Consider the following 27,185-nt stretch of genomic DNA (forward strand, 5'->3'; position numbering starts at 1 on the left):
AAATTTTAAAGAAAACTGGAAAAGAGTATGGGAAAAACTAGGCACAGATCCACATCTCACGCCCTATACCAAAAGAAGGTCAAAATGGAACAGGATTTAGACATAAAGGGTGATACCACAGACCAATTAAGAGATCAAGTTATCTGTTGGATCTATGGAAAGAAGAGAAATTTATGACCAAACAAGAAATAGAGTACATTATAAATTGCAAAATGGATGATTTTGACTATATTAAATTTAAAAGCTTTTGCACTAGTAAAACTAATTCTGCCAAGATTAAAGGGAAAAAAAGAAAGCTGGAAAACAATTTTCCTAGCTGAGGGTTTTGATAAAAAGTTTCATTTCTAAAATATATAAAAATGAAATCAAATTTATAAGGTTACAAGTCATTTCCCAATTGATAAATGATCAAAAGATATGAACAATTTTCAAATGAAGAAATTAGAGCTATATATAATCATATGAAAAAAATGCACTAAATCATTACTGTTTAGAGAAATGAAATGTACTACCTCACACCTATCAGATAAGCTAAAATGACAAAAAAGGGAAAATAATGTTGGAAAGATTGTGGGATGATTGGAACATTGTTGATGGAGTTGTAAACTAATCCAACCATTCTGGAGAGCTCTATGGAACTATGTCCAGAGAATAATAAAACTGATCATACCTTTTTACCTAGCAAAACCAATACAAAAACCTAAATCAAGAAGAAATCATAAAAAATGGGGAAAATTCCACATGTTCCAAAATATACATAGCAGTTCTTTTGTAGTGGCAAAGAATTGGAAATTGAGGGGATGTCCGTCAATTGAGGAGTGACTGAACAAGTTATGGTAAATGAATGTTTTGTAGTACTATTGTTCTATAAGCAACCATGAATGGATGGACTCTAGTGATGCATAGAATGAATTACAGGAACTGATGCTGAGCGATAGGAGCAGAACCAAGAGAAGATTGTTAACATTAACAACAACATTGTGAGTTGGTCAACCTTGAAGGATGATGTTTGTCCTTCATTCTCAAAGAATATTATGACATCAGGGAGATAATGCCATGACAAGCACATGAATGGATTTGTGCTCAGTCCTCAGTCTCAGGATGTAGCTCCTCTCAGCAGTTCAGAGAGCTAGGATAACCCTGGGATACCTGTTATGGACAATACCTTCCACATCCAGAGGAAGAAAAACAAAACAAAACAAAACCTACAGAATCTGAATGAGCACTATATTCACTTTAAAAAAAATTTCTCTGTTTTTCTTTCCTATCTCATAATTTTCTTTCTTTTCCCTAAGTCCTAATCCCTCATGCAGAAAATGACTAATCTGCAAACATGTTAAACACAAATGTATATGTACAATGTTCACCAGACTGTTTGTCTCTGCGAATAGTGGGATGGGAAAGGAGGGTGGAAGGAAATGTTGTAGCATAAATATGCATATGCTTGTGGTTGAATGCTGAAAAATTTTCATTACGTGTAATTGGAAAAAATATCAATTTGGGAAAAAAGAACAAAAAAAAACCTTGTGAAGTATCTTGGACTTTGGGGAGGAGAGGATGGAATCTTAGTGTAAAGGAGACCCAGCAGGACCTGCCATCCACATCCAAACCCCTGGCAGGAGCTCTAACTACATTGGTCAGAGGTTTCAACCACTTTTGGAAGATAGAGACGTATGGATGTGAGTAGGAGGTAGGTGGCTGGGGGGAGCCACTACTCCTCACAAGGTCAACTAAATTACCTTCCATTCTTGAAATCTGTATATTTTTCACCTCTACCTAGTGGAACCCCCTCTTTCCTTCACTACTTAATTTGAGGGTCAACTTTTTTATGAAGCCTTTCCTGCTTCCTCCAGCTGCTGTTGTAGTCCCTTCTTCCCTCAAATTACCTAGTCTGTTATTTTTGTGTATGTTATTTTTTCTGAATATAATGTTAGCTCCTTGAGGGAAGGGATAATTCCCATACCTAGAAGAGTGCTGAGCATCTAATAGACCCTTAGTAAATTCTGGTTAATTGACTATTGCTGTGGTCAGACAATATGGTCATGGACAAGTCACCTTGCCTTTCCTAACTTCAGTTTCTATATTTGCAAAATGAGACTACTTCCACTACAGACCTCACATGACTATGAGGAAACCCATTTGTAAACTTTAGAGTTGTATAAATATAACTTATTTTTCAGTATGGGTAGGAACTAACTTTACTATAGAGGAATTCTCCAACATGAATTTCAGTGTTAGACAAATGTACAGAATGGAGAGTCAAAGGAGTTCACATTCTTTGGAAGAAGTATCAGTAGTTAGAATCCCATGAGACTTGCATTGGGATGTATAAATTCCATCAGGAAGTGTCATCTTAGAAAGGTTGCAGAAGTAAGGAGATAGGGGATTTGGGAAGAGAAACTCTGGTATTTGACAGAACTGTTTGAGTTTTAGAGCCTGGATAGGATGGAAATAGAGGAAATTGATTTCATGTAAAGGTGCTGGTACCCCAGAAGGTAAATCCAGCCCCCAATGGCTCCACTAGATGTCCATATTGGCCATAAAGAATATGCTGAGAGGAGTTAATAAATAACTGGCAAGTTAAGTGCCTTTTTTGTATATATCAAGAGGTATCATTTACATTTTTTATGTCTTAATAAAAATGTTGGTATTGGATTTGCTTGGTCTATGACTAGAGTGTTGCACTGATGGAGGTTTGGACTTTTATTTGTATAACTAAATACACCAAACACCAAAACACAGAATAACAGAGTCAAAGTTCTCAAATGGATTTCAAGGAATTTTTTTTGAATTATTGCTATTGTTATTATCACCATCATTATCACCGTCACATTATAATTTTGATGGAATTAAGATAAAAAATTATATAGAAAGCTATTATCTTACTATTAAATCTTTTACATTTAATGTTCTGCAGATAAAATTGATGAAGATATTGTAAAGTAAACTAATTTTTCTATAGACATAGTCAAAACCTCTTCAAGATGATGCTGATTGCAGACTGGCATCTCCAGTTGCATAAGTCTGGCGTGTCCCACATCCTTTTTCCAAACTGTTTTAATTTATTCTGCTAGTTTCTTATATTTTACAAGCATTTCACCCCGTGTAGTTTGGGAGATAATAAATATTTGCTTTTGTAACATCTATTAAAAACATTTTTCTTAAATTTTTACAGATCACTCTTTCATATATAGGTGATTGTGGACAATAGTTCTTGGTGTAATGATTCCCTGGTTCCATTATAATGCATGTGCTAAGTTCTTAAGAATATTTGGGGGTTTATGGTTGTAGCTTGAGAATTTGTCATTTATTACTTTATAAAGGATAGTGAGATTGTGGTATATAAAATGATAGCCATTTGATGCTGTCTTTCTAGGGATTCAGAAGGTAAATAACAATCTGCAATGATTGGTTATACAGGTACCACCCTTTCATCATGTAATCCTACTTTGCTTACAAAAACATGATTACCTTGACTTCTTTAGAATGTAAACTCCTTGAGGACAGAGATTAGTTTTCTTTTTTATCTTCAATCCTTAACACAATTCTTGTAGAAAATTAATACGTATGTTTTGACTAGCTTAATGTTATCCTTTTTGTACTTTCTATTGGTTATGACTAAATCCTGAATCACTATTTTTAAATAAATCTTCAAGAATCAGCCAATTCTATTTGCTGTTGTTTTTGTTATCATCATCATTATTAATGATGATAATAATAATCAACAAAATTCATGAGGTTTCGTAAATGGTGCTTAGACTATAAATGATCATAGAGACTCCTGGAGGTTCCAAACCCATTCATTCTCATTTGATCCTTCCCTGTTCTCTCAGAACAACATTTCTGTTTTCCTTTAATGTTCAAAGAAGAGGGAGAGTGCAAGTTGGATGCCTGATCGGGAAAATAGCATTTCCTTAATTCCTTGTATGTGAAAAGAATGACTATAAAAGGGTTTTGGTATTCAGGGTTCTGGTTATATAATTGTGCACATTGACTGCCTGCCAGTACCTGAAAGGCCCTGGAGGACTGTGATTAAGAAATGTTTGCTTCAATCAGGACAGGAGCTTGATACAATCGACTCTTTCAGTTTGTAAAGCCCTCTGGCAATCTTCTCATCTGACCACAACATCAACTTTTTGAATTTGGCAGGATTATTATTATTATTAACCCATTTCACAGAAGAGAAAATTGAACTCCAAAGAAAGTGAAGTTACTTGCCCAGAATCTTTTGGCTACTGCTTGATCTAGAAGTATAACTGATATTTCAAGTTTTTTAATTCTTTATTTCTCTTTCTATTAAAAACTTATGCCTGACCTCTCCTCATAGATTGGGTCCTGATGCTGTCACCTTGATAGAATGAATATAGTAACTTTCCTTTGGTCCTTTGACCTTTTTCTTTTTTTGAAGTGCTTGGGTAGTTTAAATCTTTGGGAGAAGGGAAAGATGACTTCTCTGTCTTTTCCAGTAATAGAGGTATCCTGGGAGGCAAGAAGAGTCTGTGAGATCATGTAACTTGACCAGAATAGTGGACTCAGTGAAGACCCCTCATTGAATTTGAGTCAAGGGGCAGCTAGGTCATACAGTGAATAAAGCTCCAGCCCTGGAATCAGGAGGACCTGAGTTCAAATGTGACCTCAGACACTTAATAATTACCCAGCTGTGAGACCTTGGGCAAGTCACTTAACCCCACATTGACTTGCCAAAAAAAAAAGAATTTGAGTTAAAAACTAGAAAAGGATGATCTGTGGCTCACCCTACAGTTGTGCAAATGGATTATTGGGAAGATGATACTCCCATCAATGGAACTATCAGTTTCAGTTTCCATTACATTATGTGAGAAAAGGGCAATGGTACCTAAGAAGATGATGTTGGGAAAATTGATTGAACTTAAAGTACAATACAAACAGAAGAAACTGGAGATAACTCAATTTTTGAGCATGGGGGGGGGTCACTTTTCAAGAGAAGTCGGAAAGATTCCAAAAGGATGGAAGAGATCACAGTTAATGATTTTTTGTGGAAAAAAAAAGTTGATCATGAAGACACCAGTAACTTCTGACCCCATATCTCTTCTTTTTCTTCTCTGTAAAATGTTTGTGAAAGTAATCCGTATGCATGTAGAAAGTATCTTTGATGAAAATTTGAGGAGGGAGTAAGCAGGCTTTCATATATAATTTTCTACAATAGACATCTTTACATTTACACAATTGAGATATGAAGAGAATATAAGAAACCACTGTGTCTGTGGTTTATTGATTTTTAAAGAGCATTTGACTCGGTGGAGGGAAAAATGGAGCCTTGAAGTTTCCCTTTAGATGAGGCATCTCCCATGAAAACATTAAACTTATGACAGACACAATTCTACATCTTTGTTCAAGTACCTGCAGAGTATGGACATCAAATGAAGTATAAAATAGGGAGCTATACATCCATCTATGGTGTTTGCCAATGCTAAACTTTCTAAATCCAACTCAATCTGGTATAACACAATAAATGCTTACCATGCTCAAAATACTAGATTCGTTCCTGGGGATACAAAGGAAAAGATGAAGAGTAGTTTCTTCCATAAAAAGTTTACATGTGATGGGAATTGTGGGAAATACAGCATGTAGATAGAAAAATATATACATGAATGTTTGAAGAAGATCAAATTTTTACAAATAAAAGCAATCAAGAAAGGGTTTCCATAATAGGTGACAAATACGCTAACACTTGGGAGAAGCTAGGTACCCTCAGAAGCAAAAATGAAGAGAAAAACTAATACAGGCATTAGGCTAATATTTTAAAAGAAATGGAGAGAAGATATGGAATGTTTGAGGAGACTGGTCAGTATAGTTGGAAAGCAGAAGGTGTGAAGGAGAATAATGCATAACAAACTTGAAAGATTTTCTCAATGAAATCCAAAGAAATATAAGAAAGATTAGTCTGACCAGTCACACTATCAAACAAACTGGATGAAATATTCATATTTTTCTCATGTGCAACTGAGTTAGCTTCTCTGTGTCTATGTATGTATGTATGTATGTATGTATGTATGTATGTATCTATCTATCTATCTATCTGTCTATCTGTCTATTTGGCTCTGTTCTCATTCTGTCTCTCTTTGACATTAGAGATAGTGAAAGATAGGAGGGAGACCTGTACTGGTGCTGTGAACCTGGATAATTCATTTGGCAACTCAATATTCCAGGAAATTCTTTAGGGTTATAAATTACAGAGTTGCCAACCTGCAGTGGAAGACTATTTCCATGCTAAGAGTTCTCTACAGTGATGAAACCACACGTACATACAGGTAACCATCTTGGACAAGTACTGCAGATAAAGAATGACTAGGTCCAGAACCTGTTAGTGTAGGAGAACCTGATGATAGCGCATTTGGGAAATGGGACAGTGATTCAATGATTCTAAGCTGCTTATTGTCACAACAGCTATTACTTTAATACCAATATTCATGTAATGAAGCTTAGGACACCACAATCTCAGAAAAAAATTATTAGTAACCCAAATGTCAGTGTAAAGACACATGGCAAGGTGTAGCAATTGCATCTTTAACCACCCTAGAAATACCGGAAACTGCAAATAGTGTAAAACCATTCTCTTTTTTTAGGGTTTTTTTTTTTTTTGCAAGGCAATGGGGTTAAGTGGCTTGCCCAAGGCCCCACAGCTAGGTAATTATTAAGTGTCCCAGGCCGGATTTGACCTCAGGTATTCCTGACTCCAGGGCCGGTGCTCTATCCACTGTGCCACCTAGCTTCATTCTTAATAATATTTACTAGGACTTCCATAGTGCTTTAAGGTTGCAAAATTGTTAATATATATTACCTCTTTTGGTACTCACAATAACCCTGTTAGGTAGGTGTTATTAAAACTTACATTTTACAAATGAGGAAACAGAGTCAGACAGAACTTAATTGACTTGCCCAGAGTCACACATATGTCTGAGACAGGATTTGAACTTGGATTTTCCTGCTTCCAAGTGCACTATTCTACCTACTGTGCCACCTAAGTGCCAACTGTTCAGAATATAATTGACTAGAAGACAGACCAGTGTGCTTATGTAGAGAGAATGAGGAACAACAGATGATTAGCCTGATTGGTACAGTGATCTTTCCTTGAATGAATGGATGAGCATTTTTAAGCCCTTACTTTGTATATCCCAGATATCATGCTAGATACTGGAAACACACACATGCAAAATTAGGAGAGGAGGAGAGAACACATTTAGGCAAGTAATGATGATGATGATGATGGTGATGTTTGTCCTTTCTTCTCAAAGAAGACTACATAAATTGGATTTGAGTGAGGGAGTGTTGTGATAAGTCACCAGTCTCATGTTTTCCTCTAGAACCATCTGGATCCAGTGACCAGATATGAATCAGGAAGACTGGAGATGGCTCTAGATGCAAGGCAATCAGGGAAAAGTGACTTGCCTAAGGTCATACAGCTAGCGAGTATCGAGTGTCTGAGGCTGGATTCAAACTCCCATCTTGACTCCAAGGCCAATGCTTTAGCTACTGCATCACCTAGCTTCCCCTTAGGTAAATCATGGGCAGGGAAGGGAGTTTGGACCTGTGAAGAAATCAGATGAATGGTGAGTGGAGTCAAAGGGCAATTCCATCTGCTGTCACGCTCTTTTCAAGAGCAAAGGTATTACTGATTGGATGACTGTTTCCAGAGAAAGAAGTAGAAATTGCAGATGGGGAGAGTGGTGGTGAGAGAGGAGTCGCTTCCTTCATGACGGTCTTACTGGCAGTAGCAAGGACGGCTGTGTTGTCAGATGAATGTGAAGTGCCATTTGGGGCCAATTAGCTACAGGAGGAGAAGCAAGTGATAAGCTCATTCCCTCAGCTCAATTCCTGAGTGAGTTTTAAAACGGAGTGGACTAGCTGGCCTCAGGGAGGAGGGCTTGGTCTCTGGAGTTTTACTTCAGAGGCAGCTGTTTCTGGTAGGCAGAAGGGTCAAATCCAAGACAGGACAGTTGGTAATATGGTTGGTTAGATGGATATGATACTACAAGAGATTAAAAAAAAGTCTTCAGCTTTGGGGAGGATCCAGGGCCATAATTAAACATTTGAGTCAAGCAATAAATTATACATAATCAAATCGCTTAATCCTGTTTGCCTCAGTTTCCTCATCTGTAAAATGAACTAGAAAAGGAAATGGCAAATGACCAGCATCTTTGCCAAGAAAACCCCTGTGTGTGTGTGTGTGTGTGTGTGTGTGTGTGTGTGTGTGTGTGTTTGTGTGTGAGTATGATGGGGAACAGCAAATACCAGCCTGGTGGGGAGGACCCAGAGACCCTGGCACCCTGCTGGTCTAAATGGGAGGCAACAAACACTGAGAGGAAGTTATCTGGTTGTGATGAAAAGGAGAGAGGGAGGAGAAGCCATCTGGTACCTTCTTAGTCTGACTATTTTTATTGACTTGTTTCTATACTGACAAAGTGAATGAAAGAAAGGACTATCAAAAAATGTAGCGTTTTAAAATTGCCCATTTTTGTCTTATGTTCCCAGTACCTAATGCAGTGTATTATACACAGGAGACTCTTAAGAAATGGTTGCTGGAGGGGCAGCTAGGTGGCGCAGTGGACAGAGCACTGGCCCTGGAGTCAGGAGGACCTGAGTTCAAATCCCACCTCAGATACTTACTAAATTACCTAGCTGTGTAGCCTTGGGCAAGCCACTTAACCCCATTTGCCTTGCAAAAAAAAACAAACCTGTATTTAAAAAAAGAAATGGTTGCTGGTTAAGTCAGCCTATAAATCTCTGAAGCACCCCAAAGGCAAAGAGAATAGAAGTTCCCCATTATCTATTCCACTGTCCTTTCCATCTCCCCATCTTCTCTTTTGAAACTTCTTTTCCCTTTCTAGCTTCCTGATGTGCATTTTAGCCTGGTTTCATAGGATCAGATTATGGAGCCATAAACATAGACCTGGAAGGAACCTTGGAGTTCATCCAGTCCTCTTATTTTATGTAGGCCAATGAAGGTTAAGTGATTTACCTAGGATCACACATCTAGTAAGCGTCTGAGATTCAAACTCTTGTCTTGTTAACTTTAAATCCATCCCTTACACCACTCTGAAGTTCATAAAATGGAGAGGGAAGCATGGAAGCACACGTACTCCACCTCCTAGGGTTCTCGCTGCCCAATGACATGATGGATGCCCTAGATGGGATGCTGCTGATGGCCTCCCTGAAAACTTTGCTTAATACACAGACACTGCCTTGTGTCCCCTGGGCCAGGGGAGAGGAGCACTCTCTGCTCAATATGGAGGCCTAGCCAGGAGAAAAGCAAAGTTGTCAATAATTGATGTGGCAGCTCCCCCCACTCCCCCCGCTGGCTGTAAATATTTCATCTGGACAGGAATGTCTCAAGCAGAGACACCCAGGATGGGCTAGGCTGAAAGGCCAAGCTACAGCCTGCCAAGTCCCAGGCTGGACCAGACTGGTCTCAGGGAGGGGAATAGATTCTAAGCCTCTGGAAGGAGAACAATGTGGAGGAGGCAGCTGTCAGCTCCTGGGATGGCCTCCAAAGCTTCCAATGGGCTGACCCCTTGGAGTAGCTTCAATGCAACATTTTTTGATGCCACCAACTTGCTGCTCCACCTCTTCTTGGGCACTGGCATTCTGTTGAGAATGAGGATGGCAAGGGAGGGAGGAAGGAAGAGTGGGCAGCCTTTAATGATTTTAGGGGTAGTCTGAGCACTGTTCCTGTAACCCTCCCACTCCATATAGGGAAGTGACTGAAAATCTGAGATAAATGATTAAACTCCATGGTGTTTAAATTCATTTATACCTAAAAGATTCATAAAGGGCTTTACTAAAGGTACTTTACTGGATCTTGAACCAGAGAGGGTCTCAGAAATCATCTCATTCAACCCCTCAATTTACTCTTGAGGAAACTCAAAAAACAAAATCATATAGGTGGTGTGTCAGTTTGGGTTGAACCCAAGTTCTGACTCTATATAGAATAATGACACAACAACAATAAAAATGTTTATAGAGCTCTTTGTGACTTTGGGGTAATTGGCATATATCATCACATGCCATCTTGGAGAGTAGGGAGAAGATAAGTTTATACCCATTTTAGAGATGAGGGAACCAACCTGAGAGAGATTAAGTGATATTTTCAATCCCCATCTCAGGCCTGGGGCAGGTGTTATGAGTTCATTAGGGATGAAGGGAAGGATTCTCCAGGGAAAGAGGGTTGGGTTACAGAGGTATGCAAGGAGAACAAACTAATGTTCTGAGCCTTGTAGGAGTTCTGAGAAAGGCAAGGTCATAGAGTCAGAACTGGAAGGGATCCTGGAGATCAAGTAAACTCCCTACACTTTCCTCCTGTGAGAAAATGAAAGTCTATAGTTGGGAAGTAACTTACCCAAGGTCACTGATGATAAGTAATATGAATGAGATTTATACTCACGGCCTCTCTACGCCCATCAGACACTAAATCCAGAGATGAAAGAGAGAAGTGGGAATGTACTCTCCTTGGCCTCAGTTTCTTCATATATAAAATGAAGGGGTTGGACTAGTTGGCTTCTGAGTATTCTTGCAACTCTAATTCTACAACGTTAAGTGGTACAGTAAATAGAGCCCTGGGCCTGGAGAGAGGGGGGGCCTGGAAAGAGGGAGACCTGAGTTCAAATCTAATCTCTGACACTTAGTAGTTTTGTCACCCATGGCAAGTCTCAGGCCTGTTTGTCTCATTTTTCTCATCTGCCAAATGAGCTGAAGAAGGAAATGGCAAATCACTTCAGAATTTTTGCCAAGAAAACCCCCGAAAAGTTGGACAGGACTGAAAATTGACTCCACGACAGCAACAATTCATGAATAACACATACCCCAAAGGAAAGTAGATTGTACCTTCTCTTCTTGGAATGCTTATCTTTTCTTTCTTTCCTTTTTTCTTTCTCTCTTTCTCTCTCTCTTTTTTTTCTTTCGGACAATCAGGGTTAGGTGACTTGCCCAGGGTCACTGTAGTAGTATCCTTTCTTTTTCTTTAAGGCTCAGTTCAAGGACCATCTTTTTCAAAGAGACTTTTCTGAATCTCTCAATTAGTTCTCTTTACTTTCTCTAATTTCTCTGTATTTATTTCCTCCCAATTTTGTTTCTAATCTATATTAGAAATTGTACTAATATAAGTTTTTTGAGGTCAGGGACCATTTCAATGTTGTCTTCATGTCCTCATCACAGTCCCCTCAGTAGTACTACTTATAGTAGGGGCTTAATCCTTCTCCTTCTCCTCCTCCTCCTCTTCTTCCTCCTCCTCCTCCTTCTTAGAGAGAATTGATGTTTGTTCATTGAAAAGATAATTTTAAAAATGAAGCAATAAATCTCTTTTAAAAAAGATAAGTTTCAGTAAAAACAGGAGCTGGGTTATGCAGTAGATAGAGGGCCAGAAAAAGAGTTAGGAATATCTGAGCTCAAATCTGACCTCAGTCACTTAACTGGCATGCAACCCAGGGCAAGTCACTTAACTTCTGTCCTCCTCAATTTCCTCATTATAAAATGTGGATATGGGGGTGGCTAGGTGGCAGTGGATAAAGCACGGGCCTTGGAGTCAGGAGTAACCTGGGTTCAAATCAGGTGTAATAATTACCTAGCTGTGTGGCCTTGGGCAAGCCACTTAACACCATTTGCCTTGCAAAAGAACCTAAAAAACCAAATAAACAATAAAATGTGAATACTAAATAGCACTTACTAACAGTATCAAATGAGATAACATTTTGTGGAGATAGCAAATGAGTTAAAGCATTTTGCAAACCTTAAAGCACTATATAAATATTGTAAAAGAATAATAATAGAACTTACTTCCTAGGAATGTTAATAGGACAAAATGAGATGATATTTTTTTAAGTTATTTTTTTTTGCAAGGCAATGGGGTTAAGTGGCTTGCCCAAGGCCACACAGCTAGGTAATTATTACGCACCTGATTTGAACCCAGGTACTCCTGACTCCAGGGCCGGTACTCTATCCACTGTGCCACCTAGCCCCCCGAAATGAGATGATATTTTTAAAGAGTTTTGCAAAACTTAAATTGCTATATAAAATTTCTTCTAATTTTTTCTTCTATTCCTCCTCCTCCTTCTTCTCATTTTCTCCTTCTTTTCCTCCTTCTCCTCCTTCTCCTCCTCCTTCTCCATCTTCTCCATCTTCTTCTCCTCCTCCTCCTCCTCTTCTTCCCCTCCTCCTCCTCTTCCTCCTCCTCTGCCTTCTCCTCCTTGTCAAAAATAATGGCATTCTATACCAGTTCCTTGTTCAAGACTGGATTCTCTTCTGGAAGTGGAACACTGGGCACGTCACCCCAAGTTTCCATTGTTGTGAACCTAACCAGTTTGACTTAGGTGCCAGAGAAGTTAACTACTTTGCCTAAGATCACATGGTTAATAGTCATGTCACAATACAGAACCAAAAATATTCAATCTAAGATTTTGTTCATGACTCGACTCCATTTTTTTGAGTCTGGTGGTTTTCCCACTAAAATACACTGCTACCTTTAGAGATATAGGGTGATGTGTCCCTAGCCTCTGAAGTTGGGGGCAGAGAGACCCTCTTTCACCCCAAGTCTTAGGACTGCAGGATGGGTGGGGAATGCCCAGACCATGGATCATATTGTCTAGCCCTGCCACAGCAAGTACAGATGGGACTCTAAATTTAATAAATCTAGGAGCTTTTTAGGGGGTTAATTAATTAAATGTTTAGCAAGCTAATTTTTAAGTTGATAATTTTGTATGGTCCACAAATAAGGTTATAAATATCCAAATGACCCTTGGTAGAAAAAAAGGGTCCCCACCCCTAGACTATAGTAAGAGACAGAAACCTAGGTGATATGCCACATAGAACTGACATGGAACATGTGTTTTAATATCATTTTTTGGCAAGCAATTTTCCTCTCTGGTTTGTGGATGGGTCCTCTTATGATGGACCCTTTGGTAAACAGAGACTGGGGATGTTTAGGTGACTCTCTTTCTCTCCTTCCATTGATTTGGATGGACCAAGAACTCCTTTAGGGATCTCCTCATAGGGTGCCTTACCCTAGTTGCAGGGTGTAACAGTCAAAGAGGAGAGATCAATGTCTATCCTTTATTTCAACCACTTAGGCTGGGCAGGGTAGCTAATTGGTATCTGTTTGCATTCTGTTTTTCCCCCTGGGAGGAGATACATTCCCACAGTAGGCAAATTTCTATCATACTTGGACATATGTAGACTCCATCTATGATGAACCACCCATTGACTTCTTAGGGATAATTGATTCAATTCATAATTGGTCCCATTAGGGATCCATTTCAGAAGCCTAGTTCATGGAAATGTTAACCTAAATATCCGCTGGGCTGTCCTCCACAGCCCCGCCTATGTCCTGCCTGTTCTATACATAGCCCTATATTGTGAAGGAAATCCGAGTCCGTGTGAGAAAGCTGAAGAAGGAATTACTAAGTGAGCTGGAACTAATGAAAAATTAAAGCTAATTGTTCATTAAAAATTCCCTTCTAAGACAGATTTTCTGGGCTGGGGTGACTGATGGGGAATGGCTCTGGCTATTGTGAGTTTTTCCGGTGCTTCCTCAAGCACTTGGTGAGGAGGGGTCTGGAAAGGATGAGATGCTTCCTATGGTAGGAAACCCAGCTGCTGTTCAACCTGGTGTTTGGCATTGGGGAGAGCTTCCTCCTCAGCAGAAAAGGAGGATGCTGGGGGGAAGGGTAGGGTCAGAGTGGGAGGAAGAGAAAAGGGAAAGGGAGCCTCATAATAGACTGATTAAAAAAATGCCTGAGCTTCTTAGTCTCCTCTCCAATGACATTCCTTTTCTAGTAAGGAAAAAAACGGGCAGGAAGGGTCAAGGTTATGAATACAGAACCCTCTTCTGTATTTTTCTGTTTTGTAACAGCAAGAAAAACAGTGTATCCTCACCTTCTCCCACAATTCCCAGAGGCTTATAGTGAGAATTCCCCTTGTCCAAATATATGTGTATTTGAAAGTTCTTTTTTTTGTCTAAGGCAAGAGCAATTGAAATAGAAATAAAGATTCTGTACTTATATTTATGCTATTTTTAGTCAGAAGTGAAAGGATCTTTATTGCTTCAAAGATAAATGTTAGAGATAGAGACTTCAGAGATGTCCCAAAAGTCTTAGGGCAGTTTTAAACTATTAAAGCCCTCAACTGCACTAAGACTTTCGGTACACCCCTTAGAAGAGAGAACATCAAATTTAGAAGAGATTTTGGTAGTTGGAAGGGATGAGAGAAATGATAAAGTTCATTTATTCCCTTCATTTTGTAGATAAGAAAATGGGGTCTAGAGGAGATAAATTACTTGCTCAAAACTACACAGTGGAGTTTTATAATAGAACTGGTACATGAACCATAAAATTACAGAAGTTCCAAGACAAATATTCTAACCCATACCTGGACCAAAATATCTCAACTACAAACATCTCAGATAAGGGGCTTGTAGATAAAAGGTCCTCAGTCACTGTTTGTTGAATTGACTTGGTTACCTAACCTTCAATTGAAGACCTCTAGAGAAGTAGCTAGAAGGGAGGGTACTGATTAGGGGAATTTCCCACATCAATGTGAACATAGCTCTTCCCTGTGAAATATGTCCAATATGTCAATTGGAACCTATTTTAAATGAACAGACAATTGACAATTTTTGATTGGTTTTGGCTAACTGGAACTGCTCCCATGATGATTAACTGCCTAGACAGGAGGATGGACTTTTGTCGTGAGTTAACCCTTTAGACTTGTTAAGGAGAGAAGCTACGTGCCCTCAACCCTTTGTGACCATCTTTTTTGTCCCTTTTCTTGCATCTTTCTAGGGGTGGTCACTGTCATTTCTTCTGGAGTGTTTGATAGTGACTTGTGGAAGGGACTGAAGGTCAGAGCAGATGTACACGAAAACAAATACATGAGGGGTGAGTCCCTGAGAATTAATCTTCCACTAAGAGATGGTAACCATCAGAGCAATGATAAATTTCTTGCAAAAGCAAATGTCATAGGCAGCTAGGCGGCACAGTGGATAGAGCACTGACCCTGGAGTTATGATTATCTGAGTTAAAATCCAGCTACAGACACTTAATAATTGCCTTGCTGTGTGACCTTAGACAAGTCACTTAACCCATTATCTTGCAAAAAAAGCATGTCAGAGGGAGGGAACATGTAGCTACTCATTCTGCTTAAGAGTTCATCTTCTGGGTGATGTTCCTGAACTCCAACCTTCTGTTTAGAGGAAGGAGGATATCTATTAAATAACCAGATCCCAGAAGCTATCTTTCAATCACCATCAACAATAGTAACAAGCATTTATTTAGTACTTATTGTATGCCAGTCACTTTGCTAAGGGTTGGGGGAATCAAAGAAAGGGAAAAAATAGGTTCCCAGTCTTGGTGAGAGGATGTTCTAATGGATGAAATAACATCCAAGCAATTATGTACAGATAAGATGGGAGGGAATCTCACAAAAAAAGGAGCCACCAGTGGTGAAGACTGAGAAAGGCCTCTTCCAGAAATGGGATTTGAACTGGGTCTTGAAGAATGCCAGGAGGTAGAGGTGAGGAGGGAGAGAATTTTAGATATGGTGGACAACCAGGGAAAAGCCATGGAATCAGGGGGTGGAGAACTTGTACAAGGACTAACAAGAAAACCATTGGGGATGGATTGTAGACTGTATGGAGGGAGGTAAAGGATAAGAGACTGAAAAAGTAGGAAGAGGTCCAACTGAGAAGGATTTTAAATGAGAATCTTCTATCAAGAGGTTACTTCTTAGATAAGCCCAAGTTTGGGAGTTCCCCAGTTCAAGAATTGGAGATTTTGCCTTCTAGAGCAGGAGTTCTAAACCTGTTTTGGTTGATGTTGATAGTCTGGTAAAACTTATGGATCCTTTCTCAGAGGAACGTAGTTACATACCTGAGATAATATGTACAGAATTACAAGGGAAATAAATTATATTGTAATATATGAAATATATTTTTAAAATATATGAAACTTATGGACTCTAGTTTTGGAATCCCTGATCTTCATTGTTGGAGAGGAGTGAAGAAGATTGTTATCTCCTGGACCCTGGGAGAACAAATGCTAGTTAAAAAAGAAACACAATCCTGCCCTCAAGGAGCTTACATTCTAATAAGGGAAGACAATACGTATAAAAAGGAACTGAAAAGGAGGGGATGAGTGGCAACCAAAAAAAACTAGAATCAGAATCCCAAAAGAATTAAGGATGGTTATTCTGTGTCTTTTCTAAAAATGGTGGTCCAAAGAATGAGAAGAATGTTCCAGGGTGAGAAGGTTTCTGTCATTGAGGGAACTTCTAGGATGCAAAGGCAACTGAGGAATGATAGAAAAACCTGGACAGTCAGAAGCAGAGCCAGGAAAGGGATGAGGAAGGAAAGAACTTGAACCTTGCTGATTCCTACAGTTACTGTCAGTGATTCAGCCAGTGCAGGTTTGATGGGAAGGGGTGTTGCACGTTCAGCAACCCCAAAATGTGGTTACCTCCCAGGAGGCATTTATAAGCTATCTCACTGTTTTATGAGTTCTCTTGTATCTCCTACTGAGCTGCTGTGAGTCCTTTAAGTGACTCATGTATTGTCTTTATCTCTTTATAGGCTCCTGTGAGTCTTTTTGTACTTTCTGTGTCTTCTATGGGGTGAAATAAAGGCTGCCCTATACCCAGCACTAACATTGTTACCTTGAATACTTACAGAGGAGCAAGGGACCACTTTTGATCACATACATGGAAAGTTTAACATAAGTTAGACCTCTATATCTATAGATTTTCTTCAACTTAACCATGGGTAGAGCATAATAAATTAATGAGAAAAATGATCCTTTTGGAGGAAATGTTCAAGGATTGCATCAAGTCAGTGGAAGTCTACAGAGATTTGGGAGCTGTGGGATCCCATTGTTCTTAGGTCACAAAATCTATTCAACTTTTTATTGGGAAGCTTTTCTTTATGGGCTACTGAAATCTGCCTGCCTGTAACTTCCATCATCGTTCTATGTTTTTCCCTTTGACAGTGAGTAAAATTCATTTAAATTTTCTCTCATAAGACAGTCATTCAAATGCTTAAAGACAGTTACCATGTACTCCTTAAGTTTTCTCAAGACCTGTTTAAAAGTTTTCATTTTCTGTTTTCTGATCCCCAATCCTAGAGTTCCCCTAATTCACCATGTGACTTTTAAGGTACTTTCTAATATTGATAGTTTATGATTCTTTGAGGAAGCCAACTTTATCCTAGAAATTATGAAGGTGTATAAAATTTCCATGTATTAAGGAATCTTTCATCTGGGTGGTATCTTGGAATCTAAAATGTCCTCTCTCCCTGTCCCCTCCTGACAAAGGATCTTGAGTTGGTTTTCTGGCCCATGTCTTCTGGGGACAACTTTGAAACCCTGAATGCAGAGAGAAGGTCCTCAGCTTTGGAAGAAAATATAGTTCTTAACTGTGGTTCTTAACTGCCAAAACTACCAGTGCTTCTTCTGGAACTCCTCTGCCTAGGCAAACCAAAAATGGTCACCCTACAGAAGGTTATTGTCTGCTCAGGTCTTCAGCTAAATGAGAGCTAGGCTCTAGTGCTGACTCAGGGAATGGATCTGAAGTTAGGTAGGGAGTGGGAACAGCATGGGGCAGCTAGAGACCTGCTGGGAGCTTCTCATCTTTGTACATCAGCATCATTCCCTCCCACCCTTAGTCAACTTAACCTGACAGGAATTTTGTATGCTGGCATATAAAAAAAAATTTCAAAGGCTAAAGGAAATGGGATTTAGACCAGAAAAAGGAAAGAGAAAATAACAGAAGAAAGAAGAGGGAACCTTCAAATAAAAGCTTGTGAATGATTGGGAGATGTCAGTTCTTTCAGGGGCCCTAAAGATTCTCTGCACAAATTTTCTCTTTTTATGGATCAGGAAACAGACCAAGAGAGAAATGACTTTTCCAAGATCACACAGCTAGTAAATGTCAGAATAGGGGGTCAAATCCAAATTTCCTGCTCCCTGAGGTCTCTTTCTACTGTTCTACACTGTAAATTTTGTACTGATAGGAAGCCTGAGCGCTTAATTATTTTTTCTTTTTAGTTTCAATTCCAAGTTTATTCACTCCCTCCGCTCCCTTCTCTAGTCACTGAGAAATACAATATTCTTTATACTTATGAAGTTATACAAAACCTGTTTCTGCATTAATTATGCCCTTCCCTTCCACCACGACCCCCAGACCTCCAAAGCAAGGAAAATAAAGGAAAAAAGATGTTTCAAATTACAATACAATCTAATGGGTGGTGGTGCTAGGGAGAGCAAATAAATATATGCAGAAAAGCTATATATAGGATAAACAGGAAATCACCAATAGAAGGAAGGCACAAAAATTCCTTAGCAAGGCTAAACTTGCTGAGAGTTTGGGAAAGGATTCCTATAGAAGATGATATTTTCAGTTGAGACTTAAAGAAAGTCAGGGAAGCCCATAGGCATATACAAATATATATGGAGGGAGAGCCCTGGAGGCCAGGTAGAAAAAAATGCCCCAAACTGAAAGGTGGAGTGCCTTGGTGGAAGCAACTTTTGGTGGAGCTAGGAGGCCAATGTCACTGGAGCAGAAAGTATGTGTTGGAGAGTAAATTGTAAGAAGGTAGAAAGGGCTAGGTTATGTAGGGCTTTGATCACTAAAAGAGCATTTTGTATTTGATGCTGTAGGCAAAAGGAGTCCACTGGAGTTTATTGAGTTAGGGAGTGGTAGTTGTAGTAGCATAGTCAGGGTCTGGGCTTTAGGAAAAAAAAATCACTTACAGCCCAGCTCTTATTTAGCTGAAGACCTGATCAGACAGTAACCTTCTGGTTTGCCTAGGCAGAGGGGTTCCAGAAGAAGCACTGGTAGTTTTGGCAGTTAAGAACCACAGTTAAGAACTATATTTTCTTCCAAAGCTAAGGACCTTCTCTCTGCATTCAGGGTTTCAAAGTTGTCCCCAGAAGACATAGACCAGAAAACCAACTCAAGATCCTTTTCCAGGAGGGGACAGGGAGAAAGGACATTTTAGATTCCAAGATACCACCCAGATGAAAGATTCATTCCCTAATGGAGTTGGAGTGGAGTGAGGAAAGTCTTGTGGCAGACAGGCCTACAAGGAGAGTATTATCTCAACAGCCAAGCATAAAGTGATAAGGTTCTGCATTAGAGTGGGGGTGGGGAGCATAGAAGAGAATGGGCATATTTGAAAGACATAGCAAAGGTGAAATTGGCAGGTCTTGGCAATACCTTGGATATGGACAGTGGGAAAGGGTGAGGAATCCAAAATGACTCCTAGGTTTTGAGCCTGAGGGATGCCCTTAACCATAATGGGAAAGGTAGAAGGGAATAGATTAAGAAGAAAGATGATGAGTTCCATTTTGAATATATTGATCTGAGATGTTTACTGGACTGACATTAGTCGATGGGACTAAGCTGTCTGAAGGGCTGTTGGAAATGAAGGATTGTAGGTCAGCAGAGAGGGTGGGGTAAAAAGGGTGAATTTGAGAATAGAGTAGAAATGATAATTAAGTTCCTGGAAACTGATGAGATCACCAAGTGAACAGGAGAATTAGAACATCAAGGAGAATTAGAGGGAAAATTAGAACACCAAGGAGAATTAGAGGGAGAAGAGGACCCATGCAGAACTTTGTGGGACACCTTTGTCTGGAAGACATGATCTTGATGAGGCTACAATAAAGGAGAATGAGAGAAAGCAGTCAAGCTAGATAGGAGGAGAACCAGGAAAAACAGGCATCCTGGAAACCTAGAAAGAAGGGACCATCAAGGAGGAGAGAGAGAAGGTCAACAGTGTCAGAGTCTGCAGAGAAGTCAAGTAAAATGAGGATTGAGAAAAGGTTATTATATCTGGCAACTGAGAGATCATTGGTAACTTTGAAGTTTGAATTGTAAGAGTGTTAGAGGAGAGAAAATGGCAGTACCTATCATAGATGGTCTTTAAAGGGGTTTGACTATAAAGGGCAGAAGGGATATAGGATGATATTTAATGGAAATAGAAGAATCAACTGGGAGCTTTTTCTGCTCAAGGGGGAGACTTGGGTGCATTTGTAGGCATTAAGGAATGAGTGAATAGACAGAATGAAAACAAGTTAAGTGGTATGACAGAGGAGACAGTCTGTTGGAGAAGATGGAAAGGACTGGGGTTGTTTGAGCAGGTGGAGGGCTAGCCTTGCTAAGGATAAAGCTACCTTATCATGTAAGAGATAGTGGAAGAAGGTACCTGAGTGATAGGAAATAAGGAAGAAGAGAGAAGAGGGCTCTCCCATAAAATGACCTCAATCTTTTCTGTAAAATATGAGACAAGATTCAGAGCTCTGAGAGTGGAGGATAAAATGGGAGGTCTGAGGAGGATTACAAAAGTTTGGCAGAACCACTATGGAAGATGGGATAGTGAATTAATAGAGAGGATAGAGTAGAATTGTCCAGCAGCAGTGAAGGCCCGCATGAGGTTACACAACATTTTTGTGAATTTGGTCAAGAAAGGTTGAGGTTAAGTGATTTTTTTTTCTACTTTCATTCATCACCGTGTGTAGGAGCAAAGGCGGCTCATTGCTAGGAGTGACCCAAGACTGAGGCTTGGCAGGGTGTAGGAATTCAAAATACAAAGACAATATAGAGTTGTATTGGCTCAAGGGATCAAGATAGGGAAAAGAAGAAAGTATGTTTAGTGTAGGGAAGAAGCCTAAGAGAGGAACTGATGAGTCAAGGTATTGGAGGTAATAATATAGATAGAGAGTAAGGTTTTGCAGAGGGAGAGTCAAAATCCAATAGTTTATGATTGGATAATGGGATTTTAGAATTCTTGCTACATTTGTGAATGATGACAACATCAAGAATATGATCATCTGTGTATGGCCAAGGAAGGGTAGAGGAAAAGGTTATAGAAAGTGAGTAGGTTGAGGAACTGAGTGATTAGAATATTTGAGGGAGAAGCAATATGCATATTGACATGGTCTACAATGAGGGCATTGGAGAGAAGGGAAAAATTGTGATCCATTTGCAAAATAACTGCCAGGATTTTGATTGGGTGGTAGATATGCATATATATATATATATATATATATATATATATATATATATATATATACACACACACACACACACACACACATATTATATATGTGTGTGTGTGTGTGTGTGTGTGTATGTGTGTGTGTGTGTGTGTAATGGACCTCAAAGAAAAAGTAACTGAGTAATGAAGACAGAGGAAGAACCTGGAAGTAGCAATAGGAAGCAAGAATTGTTCCAACTCACATATCTCAATCAATGAAATAAGGGGGGGAATGAGTAAAGGTGTAGTCAGAGAGGAACCTGGTTTCAATAATAACTGGTAGATGGAAGAAGTTGGGAGAGGAAAAGAATTAAGATGAAGGGAAATTTGATGTCTATGGAACAGGCATTCTAAAGACACATTGGGAGGAGTCAGTGGGGTTTTGTTGGAACTTTGGGATGGGACAGTTAAGGGGAAAGAAATAAGCAATGATGAGGTGGGGGACGGAGTTTGGAGGATGAACAAAAGTTTGAAATCACTGGTGAAAGATATGACAATATGTGAGAATTTTCATCATTGAACGAAGAGCATCGCTCTATTCCCCAAAGGAGGCTGGTGATTCAAGGTGGAGGAAAGTGCAATAAATGAGAAGTATGGTTAGATGATCAAATAGGAGGTTATTGCTCTTTGCTACTGGTCTTCCCTCTAAAGGGAGGAGATTAGGTAGGGATTGGGCACAGTAGGAGATGGCAAACTAGCAAAGGTATATTTGTTTATTTTTTTCTTTTACTGTTAGAATGTAAATCCCTTAAGGGCAAGGATTAGCTTTCTTTTTGTACTTTTATGACCAAGGCTTGGAACATAGTAAGACTTAATAAAAATTCTCTCTCTCTCTCTCTCTCTCTCTCTCCCTCTCTCTCTTGTTCTTTCTCTCTTTTTCTCTCTCCTTCCTTCCTTCCTCCCTCCCTCCATCTTCTTTCTTTCTTTCTTTCTTTCTTTCATCATCTACTTATCTCATTAATCTTTATATCTATTAACATAAATATGATAGCTAGAGTTTATTTGATGCTCTGAGGTTTGTAAAATCCTTTATATATGTTATCTCATTTGAACACAATAATAATCTTATAAGATAGCTGCTCTTATTATTCCAATTTTATGTGGAGGAAACTGAGGCTAAGAAAGGGTAAATGATTTGCTCAGGATAAGACAACTAAATATGTGTTTGAGATGAATTTGAATGCAAGCATTCCTAACTCCTCCATTGCTCTACCTAACTTCCTTGATCCATTGCACTACCTAACTACCTTGATATCTTTTTATCACAATTCTCTCTGTCTCTGTTTGTCTAGTTATCAATTTATTTAGATTAGCCTCAATGTTTTATATTTATATGTCATAGCTGTGAAATTTCATGATTTTCTATTTCGGATCAATTGGTATTATTTTATTAGATAGTTAAATGCTGGAAGTTATGTGATGGGGGAAAGTTGGCACCACAGATTTACCTCTAACATTATGTTATGTTTTATTTAGGTTAATATTAATGATACTGTTTCCTTTGAGTGCTCACTAACAGGCAGTAATGAGTAGCATCTCTATAACACGTGAGGTAATAGGAAGATACCAGCCTGGAGTTTAAAATTCCTACTTGATAACAGGGAAAGAACATTGCATCAGGACTCAAGAGGCCAGGTCTCTAGGTCTCTTCTCTTCTCTGCTGTGCTATTGATTTAGGCTTATTTTTATCATGTTTTCAGAAAACCCTTATTTTTTATCATGTTTTCAGAAAAAAATGTTTCCATGACCCAGGATTTATTGGCCACCTTGAGACAAAGAACACTGGACTTGGAGTCTGAAGACCCAGATCTAACATCCAGTTTATTACTAAATAGTTGTTTGGTCTCAGGCTAGCTACTTAATCTCTCTGGACTTTGAGCAACTCCAAACTTACTTGACAAATGCTTAATCCAACTTCTTCTTGAAGATTACCAAAGATGGGAAACCAACCTGCTACTTCTACTCTGAGATACTCAGTACTGGGAGATTGCTCTTGAGATAAAAGTTTACATTCAACCACTATAGTGATTTTCCTAAAAGATAGGTCTGATCATGTCATGCCCTCCTACTCTAGTGATTCCCTATTGCCTCCAGGAATAAATACAGATTTCCCTGGCATTCTAAACCCCTCATAACCTAGCACTCTTCTGTCTTTCCAGTCTTTTTACCCCTACTACATGACATGTACTCTTCGGTGCAGTGGCATTGGCCTCTTGGCTCTTCCACCAACACCCTTCATCTCTCAGTTACAGACATTTTTTCTGGCTGTCTCCCCATACCTGGAAAACTTTTCCTCTCCCACTCTATCTGCCAAATTCCCTAGTTTCCTTCAAATTCCAATTTATATTCCACCATCCACCACAAACCTTTCTGAACACCTCTTAAATCCAATTAAATTTCAGCACTTTCCCTCTTTAAATTATTTCCTATTTAATGATTTCCTACTTCTTCATGTACACAGTTTGCTTTGTATATAATTGTTTGCATGCTGTCCCTGGCCCCGCCATTAGAATGTAAGCTCTCTGAGGGCAGGCTTGATTTTTTTGCCTCTTTTTGTGTCCCTAATACTTAGTAGACTGTTTGGAATATAGTAAATATTTACTGAATGAATGAATTAATTTGTCTCTTTGTAACTTCCATTCATTGTCTGTGGTTTTACTTTCTTAGTTTCTTCATCTGTAAAGTGGGAACATGATGCCTTTCTATCCTACCCCTCATCTCTTCATTTTGAAGAACTATTCACCCTCTAAGATCCATTTCAATTGACACTATATCCTTCAAATAATACAATTTCAGTGTTGTGTCCTGAATGAATTATTGCCTGATCCTCCTAATCAAAATGGTCCTTTCTTCCTTGAATCTTGGCAGGACTCTATTTGTCTCATGCATAGATTATGTACAATGGTGTATATCTATTCTTGTGTGTATCATATTCCCCTTGTGAATGGTAAATTCCTAACATCATTCCCTGCATGTCATAGATAAATGTTTAACTGCTAGTCTTTCAGATAAGAAAATGGAACCACAGAAAGGTCAAGTGAGTCAATCAATCAACAGCCATCTATTAAGGCCTACTAAGGGCTGAGTGGTTTGGGAAGATCTGACTATACAAAAACAAAAATTAACTACCTCCTGCCTATAAGGAGCCTCCATTCTATTGGTGGTGATGAAATGCATATATATATATAATATATATAATATGTGTATATATAGATATATAGAGAGAGAATTATAAATACACAGTATATATAAGATAATTTCCAGGCCAGGGATCTTGCAACCTAGGGGAAGGTAGCCATAAAAAGTCTTGCAAAGGGGACTTTGAAGGAAGTTGAGATTCTAAGATGCAGAGATGGAACCCCCTCTACAAAGGCATGAAGATTAGAGATGGATTGCTGTGTACTAGCAATCTTAACTAGTATTTCTTAAATGTCTACTATATACTAGGTAGTTTGTTAATCACTGGATATAAATACAAAGAAAAGGAAAAGAAAATCAAATCCCCAAACAAAACAAAACAAAACAAAAAACACCAAAAGTTCTAACTAACAAGGAGCTTACAATTCATTGGGGGGATGCAACACACAAATAACGATGTGTATATAAGGTTAAATTGGAGATACTCAACAGAGAGAAAGCACCACTACAAGGGAATTGAAAAGACTCCTTGTAGAAGGTAGGATTTTAGCTAGGATTTGGAGAGAGCCAGGAAAGCGAGGAGACAGACAAATGGAATGAGAAAGTTCTAAGTTTGGGAGACAGTCAATGAAAAAGCTTGGATTCTGAAGGTATAGTTACCTGTTTGAGTGAAAGACCAGGTTCACTGCATCCAGGTGTCCATGGTGGTGAAGAATAAGGTCTAGGAAACCTGGAAAAATAGAAAGGAATCAAATAATAAAGGATTTTAAAAGACAAACAGAGGATTGTATATTTGATCTTAGAGATCCTAGGAAGAGAGTGGAGTTTATTGAGTGGAAGGGGGAGGGCTGACATGGTTGGGAATGTGCACTTCAGGAAGATCGATTTAATAGCTGAGTGGATGATGGTTTGGAGTGTGAAGAGATTCAAGGCAGGGAGACAAATCAGCAGGCTAGTTCAATAGTCCATACAGAACTTTGGTTAGAGGGTAAAAATAACAGTTATAAGAGTACAGTGTGCTTGAAGGAAAGCAGTGTGTAATCAACCTGGGAAAATTAGGCTAAACTCAGATTGTAAAGGGTCTCAAATACCAAAGAGAGAAGTTGGTATTTTATTCTAGAAGCAATAGGGAATTATTGTAGCAGTATTTTTAGTAAGAGTGACACAAATGGGCCTGTGTTTTAGGGATATCAATTTGGCAGCTGTATGGAGGATGGATCAGAAAGGGAGAGAGAGACTTGAGCTAAGAAGACTAATTAGGAGGTTATTGGAATCATTCAGGCAAAAGGTGATGAAGATCAGAACTATCTCAGGAGTGGTATGAGTAAAAATAAGGAATACATTCAAGAGATGCTGAGAAGGCAGTTACTAAGACTTAGCAATTGATTAGGTATGAGATATGAGAGAAAGAATGAAGAATTAATGACTTCAAAATTTCCGACCTTGGTAACTCCAAGGTACTCCCCCAAACAAATAGGAAACTTGGAGAAGGGTAAGTTTTTCTGATATGATCTCATTGGATAGTTACACTTGGAATTATACTGGTCTCTTTATATGCCCCTCTTTTTTGTCATCATTAAAATCATTTAGAGCTATAACCAGGGTGGAATGATTGGGACTTTGCTTCAATTTAAGAGCTCTGTTTTGGATATGTTGCTCATACAGCTAGATTGTGGGAGAGTTGAGATGAGAGCTGCAAGTTCCTAACTCCCAGCTAAGGGCTCTTTTTATTCCATCCCCCATCCCCATATCCATCTCTCCATCCCAGGAGGATGGAGAAAGGGAATGTTGAGCTAATGTTCCTTCTCGGTGTCCCCCAGCAGCAATAGGAGTCAGAAATAAGAGGTCAGGTTTGTTGCTGGAAAGAGGGCCAGGCCTCTAATCAATCTAGACATCATTTATTTATAAACATGGAGGCTCGAAGATGGTACAAATGGGCAGAAGCAAAAGAGGTGGGGAAAGAGGGGGAGGAAAAAGCATAACTCATCTTTGAGAGTCAGACAAGGCCTGGAAGAAGTAAGGGATGAGATCAAGTTTGCTGGGGCCTGAGGCCTGGGGCCTGGTGCTGGGTTTGGGCCCGGCAGGACGTGATGAGGTCACAGGCAGAATTGTATTTTTTATGATCGATGGAGCAGCCTCAAATCACTGTTCCTTTGCATTATGTTCTTCTAAAGAAATATGATTTGGCTTCACTTGCCAATGAGGACATTGATTTGACTAGAGAGCTATAACGGGCAGGATGTTGCTTTGTTGGCCAGAGTGTAAATAGTGGCTTTGGCCTTTCTCCAAAATGCACCAAATTTGAGCTGGTTTTTAGAGGCTGATCCATCCTGTCTCATCTTCATAGAATCTCAGAAACTCAGATGTGGAAAGGACTTTAGTGGTCATCTAGCTCAACCCCAACCTGAAAAGGCTCCCTTCCACAGCATGCCCACCCAGTAGCCATCTCATTTTCACTCAAAGACCTCCAGAAAATGCTTATTTACTAAAACAGACCATTCCACTTTGGAATAGCTCTAACTGTTGAGAAGCCTCCTTTTGTCACTGTACAATTTTTAACCTTTGTACCTATATTTTTTCCTTCAGGGTCAATCAGAACAAATCTTTCATACATGGTACAGCCCTTCAAATATCGCTATAGTCTCTTCTATCTTCTCTTTTTCAGGCTACCCACCCCTGTTCCTTTGACTCGTCTTTGATATGAACTTAAGACCCTTAACCATCCCAGTTTCATTCTTCTGTACACAGCTTATAGATGTGGTTCTTAAAATGTGTTACCTAGAACCAAACACACTGGTCAGCATTTCCTTTGTGATCTTAACCAGGGTAGAAAACACTAATACTATCTCCATATTCTTGGAAACTATGCCCAAGACTCTCCTCACCTTTGTTCATTCTTCCTACTCAGGTGGTCCTTTAAGCAAATTGCCCTAGGGAATCAGTGAAAATATTTTGATCCTTACTTTATAGAAGAGGAAATTTGAACTCAGAGGGA

General features: G+C 39.1%; 1 long non-coding RNA gene across 1 annotated transcript in view; it reads right to left on the reverse strand.

Annotated features, from left to right (window-relative positions):
- The window catches only part of LOC141488375 (uncharacterized), a 126,371-nt gene that overhangs the window by 92,930 nt on the left and 6,256 nt on the right, over nucleotides 1–27,185 (reverse strand). The window contains exon 2 of the long non-coding RNA XR_012468663.1: nucleotides 24,851–24,920. This is a non-coding gene — a long non-coding RNA (uncharacterized LOC141488375). The remainder of the gene's footprint in view (nucleotides 1–24,850; nucleotides 24,921–27,185) is intronic.

The sequence above is a fragment of the Macrotis lagotis genome, chromosome 5 (assembly GCF_037893015.1).
Source record: "Macrotis lagotis isolate mMagLag1 chromosome 5, bilby.v1.9.chrom.fasta, whole genome shotgun sequence".
In the NCBI taxonomy this organism is placed as follows: domain Eukaryota; kingdom Metazoa; phylum Chordata; class Mammalia; order Peramelemorphia; family Peramelidae; genus Macrotis; species Macrotis lagotis.